Raw genomic sequence first — 12,511 nt, 5'->3', positions numbered from 1 at the left:
TGATCGTGCCTGTATGCTTACTTTAAGTTTACTGATGTCCAGTCTCGATTGGGATGTAGCTATTGCGTTGTAGTGAACGAACATTTCACAGAAGAAACAAAAAAGGCGGATTTAAAAAAAACCCAACCTTTTAAATATTTATTAAGTAAATTTTCGTGTTTTCTCTGTTCTAGTTTTAATGAGATGAAGCGTGTATTATTAAATGCATTATCGTTATTATGAGCATTACCTTCAAGCGCATTTCGACAATTTTGTGCGTTTATCTAACCCACTTGTATATGGAAGTTATAATGACACATTGCTTCATAGATATAGGAATTTGACGACAGAAAAGCTGATGTAATCGTGTTTGTCAAAGTGGAGTTGTTAATTTGCCACGATGAAACTCTACTTGAATATGAAATTGATATCAGATATAATGGGTTTTCTTTTATTTGGAAATACGAATGAAAATGCTTATTGTTAATATATAAAATGTCAGTATAGAGCTGAATCCAAATAACGCACCTTTGAAAGTGTATACATGTATATGTGTTTAGCAGGTTGTGAAATACGTGCAATGCTGCATTTGGAGATTTCGCTTTGAAGCATAGTACATCACCATTCTATGCACATTTTAAATCTGAACGGTTTAAATTGCAAATGATCCAAACAAACATTTCACTTAGGTCATCTCGTTAATATTTTGAATCATATCTGCAAACACGTCGTTGTTTCAGAAGAATTTTCAGCGATACAATCAAGCAAAAAATAAGACACTTCAACAAAATAGAAAATTTCCTTTTTTACTGTTTGAAAGCATTTCTATTGTATTATTCGACATTTCTATTCCTTGGAACAGACGGCACATACAAGTTCTCGTCCGTTTACGTATGGTGGACATTATAATGAGCCACATCTTGCTTCCACTAGATAGAACAGTTAACCATTAAGATCAGAATGACTCCTAGCAATAGTATCGGGGTTTCTATCCACACACGTGTAGGTTGTGGCAGCAGCATGGTTATGACGTCCCGCCATTAGATATCCATCGTATTCCAAATTCCAACCTTTGTAGCAAGTTTTCCTGACTTCCACATTGAAAAAGACGTTTGGGCATCAATGTATTTCTATATGATTTTTTTTTATGCATGTTTGACTACAAATGCTAATCAAAGTTAGGATCTATAAAGCATTGAATTAAGAGTTTGATCTAATTAGAGTAAGGACAGATCAAAAGCAATAGTCATTAGTACCTGGGAATACTCTAAGAACAGATTTATCATGAACCAGACAGACAGCACAAGGTATACTGGACCAAATTTCTAACTCCCCAAGTTAATAATTTCTAAATTTTACAAACCTTTGCAGTTATGCAATTTGTAATTTATAATATCGTCAGCTAACTAAAATGTTGACCTTTTTAGCACAAAGATTTCAAGAACGCGTTCGTAGCCACTGGACCGTAGCGGGTTTTGTTGAAATTGAAAATCTCGTGCTCGATTGGTTTTACTGGCTTGCTTTTCAAAATTCTTTGTTTTCTTGTTCTCAATACACTCATTTGTATTTGAAAAACACAAAATTACTGAAGTCAAATGCGGCGCATGTCGACAGAGGAACGCGCAAGAGCAGTTGGCATGGTCCATGCTGGTTGCAGTTTACGAGAGGTTTGCTTTCTTCCATTACATTCGATCTTTTGCGAAAAACTTTCAGATACACAGTGTAGGAAACAATTTAAAAATTCAATTGCATTGATCATTTTCACAGGTTGCTAGAAATTTCAATAGAGACCACAAGACCATCGCAAACCTAATCCGAAAATTCAATGGAACCGGAAGTGTAGCGGATCTACGCCGACGGACCAAATGGCGTGTAACAACCCCTCAACAGGACCGCTACATAAGAGTGACCCATTTACGCGACAGACATTTGACAGGTCGAGCGACAGCAAGGCGCACATTGGGAACACATGGAAGACCCCTCAGTGATCAAACTGTGAGACTTAGGGAAGGGGGATTGCGGGCAAGAAGGCCTTATGTAGGGTTGGTATTGTCTGCAAGACATAGGCAACTTCGATTAGCGTGGGCAAAACGCCATCTGAGGTATACGCGCGCGGACTGGGGACAAGTTCTTTTCACAGATGAGTCCAGATTCAATTTAAGGCGATCAGATTGACGGTCCCGCGTCTACCGCAGAATTGTCGAACGATATATTGACGCATGGGTAAGGGGGCGAGAGCAGTTTGGAGGTGGTTCTGTCATGGTGTGGGCGGGAATATCGTTTCACACAAAAACACCAATGATCCCAATCCACCAGAACCTGAATGCAGCAAGGTACCAAAACCTTGTCCTTCAGCCAGTGTCAATCCCGCACATCCAAGCAAATCGCGGAATGGTCCTTATGCAGGATAATGCGACCTCACACACGGCAAGAACCACCCAACAGATGCTGCAGGGTCACAATATCCGCGTAATTGACTGGCCCCCTTGCAGTCCAGACATCAATCCCATTGAACATGTATGGGACGAGGTAGACAGGCGAGTAAGACAGCTTCCCCAGCCGCAGAATCTGGCAGAGCTTGAGATAAACCTTACTAACACTTGGAATAACATTCCACAAAGTTTTTACACAATTACGTGACCTCAATGCGAAACAGGTGCCAGGCAGTTATTCGAGCGAATGGGGGACACACACGGTATTGATTGTTGAGAATTTCAAAATTTAGGGTACTGTTAAGTTTTCATGTTTTTAATTGAATATTTCAATAAATGAACATTGAAAAAAAATTGACTTCTTTTGAAGATGTTATATTTTATACCAATCAAAACCTATGTCAAAATAATAGAAAATAAAACCAGTGGATGACAAAACTTAGGTGGGGAGTTAGAAATTTTGTCTAGTATACTTCATGGTCATGGAGATTGCGCATATCACCCATGAAAGTGTTTGTTTCATATTCCGCTCCATATACATAAGCCCTATAGCTGTCAGTTCCACCTTTGTATCACTCCGGATCCCTAGGTAAACAAAGGGGTTCAACAGCCGCTCCATGATGACTATAATGTGCCCCACCAGTATATCCTGTTTAAAGAAAGACAATTCCCTTGGAGAATTTCTAGCATTTTTTTTAAAGAAAATGTAATTTTGCTAATACGAAATATAAATCTTTCTTATGTAGATCTATACATACCAAAGAGAACCAGCTCAGCTTTGGAGGGGCATGTCTTCTTCCCCCATCTTGTGTAGACGACGCTCTTGTTTCTTCTGCCTGTATCACACAAAGCTATACATTATAACTGATCAATCTAATAGTAGTTTTCAGTGGACCTTTCAATGATTTTCAACATGGAAAGTCCCAAAACGGTGTTTTACGGAAGAAATTGAAATTTCTGTTACTTAGGTATTAAATATTATAATGATCACTTTTATTCATGTTTAGGAATATACTTATTCAATCATTTTCTGAACAATGTATATACATGTATGTGAAAAACCTGAATTTTCATTGCCATTATGGTAATGAAAAAATAAACGTTGTCATTTCCAAAATCAGTAAATGCTAGAAGTTTAAAAATAAAATTATATCGTGTTTTCAGCTTACAAATACTTTTTGAAAAGGAAAGACTATTCTTTCAAGTAATAATCAGTTACACGCATATGTAAAACGATGAATTAGTCTTTTTGAGATGGAATAATGACCTATTGGGCAAAGTCGTTTAACTAGTTTGACATTTTCTTGCTTTGGTTACTACTGATTATTATATAACAGAAATAAAATTCCATCGATTCAAAATTTATTCCATTATTTCTATATCTGGTTTATTAGTCATGGTTTATAAGTACTTCGTTACTAACTTGAAAATACGGATGTATATTTAATTGCTGTTATAAAATTTAGAAATTCATTTCAAAATTAAGGATTATCTCCCTCATGCATAGCTCTTATCCTTGGACGAATTTGGCTCCACTGGTTTGGCACGCTGTTTTTGGCTATATTTAGATCTAAAACTTCATAGTTATTTCGGATTTCAAACATTTCGGTTGAGCATCACTGAAGAGACATTATTTGTCGAAATGCGCATCTGGTGCATCAAAATTGGTACCATATAAGTTTTACATTATGACCCCTGGGTCGAGGCCTCTGCTGGTGGACTGTTAGTCCCCGAAGGTTCCTACAGCCCAGTAGCTAAGTACTTCGTTACTAGCTTGAAAATACGGATGTATATTTAATTGCTGTTGTGAAATTTAGAAATTCATTTCAAAATTAAGGATTATCTCCCTCATGCATAGCTCTTATCCTTGGAGGAATTTGGCTCCACTTGTTTGGCACGCTGTTTTTGGCTATATTTAGATGCAAGGTGAAGATAACGAACAGTGATCAATCTAAAACTTCATAGTTATTTCGGATTTCAAACATTTCGGTTGAGCATCACTGAAGAGACATTACTTGTCGAAATGTGCATCTGGTGCATCAAAATTGGTACAGTATAAGTTTTTCATATGAAGGGAGATTTAAGATACAAGCGTGTTAGAATTTGTGAGATGAACTGAATTGAATTTTTTGGTTAAACTGGTTTTCCATGTAGAGAAAGGATTTAAAAATCGCAGATGGATATTGGATTGCTATTCTCTTGAGATTCCTTAGTGAAATATACACATTCTAATTAATTTCGAAAGTGCCTGTTCCAAGGAAACTTTAAAGTACCGTTAAAAATTGTGTGCTATAAGAAGATTTTGTTAAATATGATTTATAGTAGAATATTTTTTTCTAAAACCTGCTTGACTTTTATTAATAAGATTAATTTCGAATGCATAGGCCTCTAAGCACTTACTCAAAATACATGTACTGAAAGTACTGAAACGAGGTGAGAAAAGATACAAATTCTGACAAAAATCATATGCTATATACATGTATACCGAATATATATACATGTATTCCATTTGATTCCTATGCTGCTCCAACACTCTTCAAAACCGATCATATTTTATTTAGTTAACCACCGTAAAATGGCTAAATATTTCCAACTATGCGTTAAATCCCAAACAATCAACTTATGCTGCTAGGGAAGAATGGATGCCTTGGAGGTGAAAAAGAAGAAGAAAGCAAAAACCCAGCTAGGATGCAGATCTAAATCTATGTTTGAAAATTAACTTACTGTCATTATTTAGATTAGCATTTAGCTTTACTGTGAAACGATTGAGGATCAAGTATATACATGTATAATTTTAAATCCACGGTAAATATAGCAGCTGCACTGGTCTTTTGATTATTTTGCAAAACAGAGATTTGAGGTATGAGTAAGAGAAAGGACAGGACCATTGTCTTCAAAACCAGCAATCGTATCACCCGTGTAAATATTCTATATTGATATACTGTGCGTTATCTTCACCTTGCATATATGTGTTAATTGATCTTGATCAAAGGTAGAAATGATTAGGTAAATTATGTAGATGAAGATATGAATGATTGTACATGAAACTGACATATCTGTACCAGAAATCATCTTATTGGTGATTTTTCATTAATCTCTTTATGAGCAATACAAATAAGAGAATTTGCTTCACATTTTCTACATCCGCTACATTCACAAAAATATAGAATCCATGGTGAATGTTAGCAGTTGCCCATTCTCTACAGAAATCTCATTTCATATATCATAAAGCTGACATACTACCGTAACGGATAACAACATTGAATGTGTAGACCAAGGTAATGAAAATAGACACACACTGGTTCACAAAGAAGTATTCAAAAATAGACGAGCACACTGAAATAAGGTGGTATAAATTTCGTACGCAGACTGCAAACAAAACGTTTGCTCATGGATTAGGTTTTAAACAAGTCCCAAAGTATTGTTCATAAGTTAGCTGTAACTGGGATGTAAGAAACAGGTTAATAGGTTCAGGCACGCTGGAAATTTGTGTGGTGTACATTGTGTGTGTAACATTTGTCTCACCTATTGTAAACATATTTCTGACTGATTTGTAACATATATAGGACATTTACGTATCATGTATTGACGTATGGAATGGTTGCTTGAGCACTAAACATGATTAGAATATGCTAAGAACGCAGTAACCTAGTTCATAACTTGCAGACTCTCAAACGTATACACACTAGTTTAAAAAGATGGATCCTCCGGAGCCATGTAGCCCTAACCACCTTCATTTTTATTATAACTAGAGTTTGAGAAGCGTTGTCGTATGTCTCCTATGAATTAATTATCATAGTGTATTTCAACACGTCTCATACGATGTACGTAAGCTACGTAAACGTCATACATGCGTTCCATACAAGTCAATCTCGCTAAATATACATTATGTACAACTGTCAAAAGTTATCATCAGCTTATATTTACATTCCCAAGGTTTTGCCTTCGATATTTCTGCAAATTGTAATGATATTCATTTTCTCATGAATGCGATACAGTTGTAAAAAATGTGCGTATGTATATAGATGAATATAGTTCGTCTATTTTACCTGATGGAAATTTCGATACAAATAGAAAGTATATGTAAGAAGTGAACTTCATGAGGATATGAACCACAGCGCTTCACCTCGGTATATTTTTTCAGAAAGTGCGAACATTTTATTGGCATATAAATATATTTGTCATTTAAAGAAAAGTAACTCATGCATTAACAATATGTCAAATATTTTTATGTATTTTAGCATGACTCCATCTGTATGTCATAAAAGAAGATTCCTTTTGGTTTTCATTTAAACTCCAATGATCTCGTGGGGATCCGCGTTAAAATAAGCCCTCAGTACCCCTTGCTTGTTGAATGCAGTGTAATGGGTTCCGACGATGGAAGTTATTATGTATACATTGAAAGGTGGTGATAGCGAACAATGATACGCACTTGATCCCACCTCTGGTATATCCAGGTGTCTATGTTTGTCCGACTCTCTATTTTGTATTGCTTGTAGGAGTTATGAGATTGATTTATGTTTGTTATCTTCACCTCTTATACTAATGTTGGTATCAAGTTACAATTTAATGAGATGACTCCGTCACGTACCATATATATATGAAATACACCATATTGTTCCTTAAACAGATAAACTTCTTCATTGATACTGGTACATGTGTATTGCACATCTGTTTGATTTCTTGATTCTGGAAAATAAATCAAGATGTAAGTGTACAAACATTACTTATTTATTAATATAAAGAAAATTATCTAAATGAAGGAAAATATATCTAATAACATCTCATGAATCGGGCAGTTTATTGATTTGATTCAGAAAATTGTGGTGTGTGATTAGTGTAGATGTGCGTGCATCATATTGGAGATACATGTGCATCATACTACGTATGGATTGGATTTGCTTGGTTTGTTTATTCTACGTCCTTTTGAGAATATTTCATTCATATTGAGACATCAAGAGCTGTATAGGTAAAGTGAAACAAATTAACGATCAGGGCCGTAACAGCGAACGTTCCTTAACACACAACCGCATGTCACTACGGGGACAATTCTTTTGAAGGCCTCGTCTGAAAGACCCGCGACTTTCAATCTTAAATACCAAGGATAAGGTCAAAGAGCATTTCCTGCATATTGAAATGTTTTAGACGTGATGCGACCAAGGTACATGTATGTACAGGACCGGAGTCCATGATCTCCAGACATCATTTGAAAAATATTTAAAGTTACAATGTACAAGACCTGCTGAAAATTGCTTTTACTTCCGAAAGAAAATTCTTACCGACAATTTCGCATGGAACATTCTTAATGTCTTACTCTTAATTCCACGCAAAATTCTTTTCACCACGAAATTCAAAGGAGCACAGGAGTATATTACAACAATACCTAGCCAGTAATAGTTTATACAAAAAACCGTTTAAATGCGTTAATAGTATATCTTGATTTGGTATAGTAGAGTATTTTGGTACTTTGATTTCTAAAACAAAGTTCAATGTATTCTTTCTTTTAATTTATCACAGTGTAATACATGTAGTTGATATTTTGGTTTTCTTTTGAAAACTTTGAAAACGCTTTGACTTCTTTGATTATTGATAACCGCGGATATTCCACCAAAATAGACATTGAAAAAAAATTCTTTAATACACTATGATATATAATATATTTTAAGATAGCAAAAGGTGTTTACTACAGTTAACTATATTAATAAGAATAAGACGAACCCTTACCTATACAGGAACCCTTCAAACTGTGATCCCGTGTCACTTAAGGTATTGACACTTTAAAGAACCCTTCATGTTGTGGATATGAAGGCCTGCTTAAGTCTCTATTTGCAACACTTCGACTATAGCTGTTGACCTTTCTATATGAACAAAACAAATCTAGCAGGGACGCAAGGTGAGGATAACGAACAGCGATCTATCTCATAACTCCTATAAGCAATACAAAACAGATAGTTGGGCAAACATGGACCCCTCGACACACCAGGGGTGGGATCAGGTGCCTAGGAGGAGTAAGCATCCCCTGTTGACCGGTCACACCCACCGTGAGCCATATATCCTGATCAGGTAAACGAAGTTATCCGCAAATAAATACAAATAAGCAAAACTTGAAATTACTGTTCGTTATCTTCACCTTTTCGTAATAGTTAAGTATGTGAACGTTTGTTGAGCCAGGCTCTCTTTCGAATGGAACCTATGAATTTTCTAACATGAATAAATACAAGACTTTTAAAACGTCTTTGATTTGACAAACAGGTTCATAAACTTCTTTTCTAAAACTGTAAATATAATTTAGGGTGCCAACAAAAACATGGGTTTCCCATTTTGATATACATTTTCTGAGATAAATAATGACAGAGAACTTCTACAAGTCTTCCAATGTTTTTCTTTTTGAAAAACAAAACCAGAATACATACATCTATATGTCCTTAACATTGTCTTCCGTTTGAGAACATGAATCCACCAATGTGTTGTAAGCAATGCAGGAAATTTCGAAGTACATGCAAATGTATTGAATGATATGGTGCACTGGTATATTGTACAATGTAAGCTTTATTCAGAATTGTTTGGTAATGATGTAATGGTTATAATAACTATCGTTATTCCCCTCATTGTTAGATAACAACTGAAATGCTACGCTTACTAACCTTCCTACTGATGACCCATGTTACACAAGCTGAAACACAGACTGGAAGCTGCAAAGACATCTTACATGGTTTCTATTTGGACAACTTTCGTCTGCTATCGGCGATCATTAACTTGGGGCTCTGAGGAGGGATTTAAAAAGCTTCACAGATACTATGGAACGATCGATGAAAGAATTCAAAGAGAAAACAAAAACGGATATAAAAATCTTAGGTAAATAACTAAATCTCTCCCTTCACAAAAAAAGATCCCGTGAGGATCTAGGTTAGAATAGGTCCCAGGAACCCTTGCTTGTCGTAGAAGGCGACTAAATGGGGCGGTCCTTCGGATGAGACCGCAAAAACTGAGTTCCCGTGTCACAGCAGGTGTGGCACGATAAAGATCCCTCCCTGCTCAAAGACCATAGGCGCCGAGCATAGGCCGAAATTTTCCAGCCCTTCACCGGCAGTGGTGACGTCTCCATATGAGTGAAATATTATCGAGAGGGACGTTAAACAATATATAATCAATCAATCAATCAATCAATCCCTTAACAAAATCGTCTTATAGCACACAATTTTAACTGTACTTTAAAGTGTGTTTTAAATAGGCAATTTCGAAATTAATTAAAACATGTATATTTCATTAAAGAATCTAAAGAGGATAGCAATCCAATATCCATCTGCGATTTTTAAATCCTTTCTCTATATGGAAAACCAGTTTAGCCAAAAAAGTTCAGTTCATCTCACAAATTCTCTTAAATCTCCCTTTATATGATTAATGAACCAGATATAGAAATAATGAAATAAATTTTGAATCGATGGGATTTTCTTGCTAGAATTTTATTTCTGTTCTATAATAATCAGTAATAACCAAAGCAAGAAATTATCAAATTATTTAAACGACTTTGTCCAATAGGTTATTATTCCATCTCAAAAAGACTAATTCATTATTTTACATATGCGTGTAACTGATTACCTGAAAGAATAGTCTTTTCCTTCCGAAAAATTTATGTAAGCTGAAAACACGATATAATTTTATTTTTACACTTCGAGTATTTACTGAAATTGGAAATGAGAACGTTTATTTTTTCATTACGATAACGGCAATGAAAATTCATGTTTTTTATATTCATATGAAGCAGAATTTATTCAAAAACTTCTACGTGAGAAGAAAAAATCTCTCGCTGTGACCTTCAATTCTACTTTTAGATATATCGATGACGTTTTGTCTATTAATAATGATAGCTTTCATTCATATGTCGATTTGATATATCCCTGTGAGCTCGAAATAAAGGACACCACAGAGTCGTCCACTTCTGCTTCATACTTGGATATTTTATTGAAAGTAGACATTAATGGCAAATTAACAACTCAACTGTATGACAAACGGGATGATTTCAGCTTCTCCATCGTCAACTTCCCACATTTATGTAGCAATGTTCCATTGTCGCCTGCATATGGTGTTTATATATCTCAACTGATTCGATATGCAAGAGCTTGTTCTGGGTATAGTCAGTTTTTAAATCGAGGTAAGCTACTGACAAACAAGTTGATGGTACAGGGATTTCAACAGTCTCGATTGAAGTCAGCATTTCGCAAATTCTATGGTCGTTATAACGATCTAGTTCGTCAATACAACCTCGCATTGGGTCAAATGCTGTCTGACGTGTTTCATACCAATTGTTAAGGCGTTCTTGGCACACTGATTTTGACTGCGGATAACTCCGTTTACCTGATCAGGATATGGGGCTCACGGAGGGTGTGACCGGTCAACAGGGGATGCTTACTCCTCCTAGGCACCTGATCCCACCTCTGGTGTGTCCAGGGGTCCGTGTTTGCCCAACTATCTAATTTGTATTGCTTGTAAGAGTTATGAGATTGATCACTGTTCGTTATCTTCACCTTGTATGTATAAACATTGTTCAGAAAATTATTAAATAACTGTATTTCTAAATATAAATAAAAGTGATCACTATAATATATAATACCAAAGTAACAGAAATTTCAATTTGTTCCGTAAAACAGCATTTTGGGATTTTCATAGTTATCATATAATGATTTTCCATGTTGAAAATCATTGAAAGGTCCACTGAAATCTACCATTAGATAGATCAGTAATAATGTATGATATATTTGTGTGATACAGGTAGAATAAACAAAAGCGTTGTCTATACAAGATGGGGAAAGAAGACATGTCCCTCCAAAGCTGAGCTGGTTCTCTCAGGTACGTGTGGATATACATCAGAAACATTTATATTTCGTATTAGCAAAATTACATTTTCTCGAAAATTGAAAAAAAAAAATTCTCTATGGGAATTGTCTTTCTTTAAATAGGATATACTGGCGGGTCATATTATACACATCCGGGAGCGGCTGCTGAGCCCCTTGGTTTACGAAGAGATCCTGAGTGGAGTCAGCACAAAGATGGAACTGACGGTCATAAAGCTTATGTATATGGAGCAGAATATGAAACATACACTTTCCTGGGTGATATGCACAATCTCCATAACCATGATGTACCTTGTGATGTCTGCCTGATTCATGATTAGTCTATTATTATAGTATTCCCAGGTACTACTGAATATATCTCTACATCTTTTCTTAATCTAATTACATGTATTTCTAGCTCTTAATCTAATGCTTTATAGGCACTAACTTTGATGAACATTTTTAGTCACGTATGTATAAAACCAATTTGTATAGAAATACAGTAAAACACAAACGTTTTTTTAATATTGAAGCCAGGAAAACTTGCTACAAAGGTTGGAAATTGGAATATGATGGAAATTTCATGGCGGGACGTCATAATCATGCTGCTGCCACAACTTACACGTGTGTGGATAGAAACCATGATACTATTGCTGGGGGTCATTCTGATCGCAATGGTTACCTGTTCTATCCAGTGGAAGTAAGATGCGGCTCATTAAAATGTCCACCATATGTAAACGGTCGGGAACTAATATGTGCTGTCTGCTCCAAGGAATAGAAATGTCGAATAATACAATAGAAATGCTTCCAAACAATAAACAACAACTTTTTTCATTTCTTGAAATGTCTTATTTTTTGCTTGATTGTATTGCTGAAATGTCTTCTGAAACAACAACGTATTGGCAGATATCAAACAAAATACTGACGATCTAACCTACGTGAAATGTTTGTGTTACTTGTATTTTCGGTTCCTTGGTAATTCAAATCGTTCAGTTTTACAAAATGTATCAAATGGTGATATAATATGCGTCAAAGCAAAATCTTCAAATGGAAGATTCCATGTTTCACAACCTGTGGAAAACAAATATACATTTTCAAATGTGCGTTGGAATTTGTTTTCAGCTTTCAGCATTTTGAAACACAAATCCGAGCTCTTGAAGTAGGTCGAGTTTTACCAACTTCGAAATCTCCTAATATTTGGTTTTCAATTGGCATTTTATTCAACATTAAGATACACTGACAACATTTTATCTATTAACAATTTGCATT

General features: G+C 35.5%; 2 pseudogenes; one reads left to right on the top strand and one right to left on the bottom strand.

Annotated features, from left to right (window-relative positions):
• Positions 1-493: 493 nt before the first annotated feature.
• Positions 494-5,483, bottom strand: LOC125653194 (short-chain collagen C4-like; annotated as a pseudogene).
• Positions 5,484-9,038: 3,555 nt separating this feature from the next.
• Positions 9,039-12,059, top strand: LOC125672748 (uncharacterized; annotated as a pseudogene).
• Positions 12,060-12,511: the final 452 nt, after the last annotated feature.

This window comes from Ostrea edulis, chromosome 9, assembly GCF_947568905.1.
Source record: "Ostrea edulis chromosome 9, xbOstEdul1.1, whole genome shotgun sequence".
NCBI lineage: Eukaryota > Metazoa > Mollusca > Bivalvia > Ostreida > Ostreidae > Ostrea > Ostrea edulis.
This window is presented reverse-complemented; position numbering and strand designations above follow the sequence as displayed.